The sequence below is a fragment of the Otolemur garnettii genome, unplaced genomic scaffold (genome assembly GCF_000181295.1).
Source record: "Otolemur garnettii isolate 467f Iridium unplaced genomic scaffold, OtoGar3 scaffold00278, whole genome shotgun sequence".
NCBI classification, from domain to species: Eukaryota; Metazoa; Chordata; class Mammalia; order Primates; family Galagidae; genus Otolemur; species Otolemur garnettii.
The window spans coordinates 877,763-878,265 of record NW_003852673.1 but is presented as its reverse complement, the minus strand read 5'-3'; the positions used below and the strand labels follow the sequence as shown (position 1 = coordinate 878,265).

The 503-nt window shown below is 57.1% G+C and overlaps 1 pseudogene; it reads right to left on the bottom strand.

Moving 5' to 3' along the window:
- Positions 1-13: 13 nt before the first annotated feature.
- LOC100941848 lies at positions 14-466 on the bottom strand (annotated as a pseudogene).
- Between the last annotated feature and the right edge of the window lie 37 nt (positions 467-503).

The window sequence follows — 503 nt, the reverse complement described above, 5'->3', positions numbered from 1 at the left end:
GGGCCAGCTGACTTCAATCAAAGGCCACACACTTGATCTTGAAGTCACCATCAGCTGCCATGTAGTTGATGGCCTCCAGGTTGAGTCGGTTAGAGAACTTGAATGAGTAACCATCTGGCAGCTTGACGGTCAGGTCTGCCTGGCCAAAGCTGATGCACAGCTCCACGGCACTTCCAGGCTGGAAGGGAAAGGCAGCCTCCCGCTGCTCAGCCCCCCGGCCCCGCCGTCCTTGCTGTTGTACCCGATAGTATTGGATAGTATTGGCATCCCCGTGGGCATCGAAGCGGGGGTTGAAATGCAGGCACGGGTTGTTGCTGTCTTTGCCCAGGTTCAGCACAAAGCTCTTGGCGTCAGGGGCCACCTCGCCCCGTACTCTGAGGCACTCCCCAGGTTTGAGATTCAGGTTGCTGGCGACCAGACCACAAGCCATGATTGAAGCAGGAGGATGTTCTGGACCGGTGCACCAGCCGTCTGAGGACTCCACCCCCATTCTTCCTTTATTT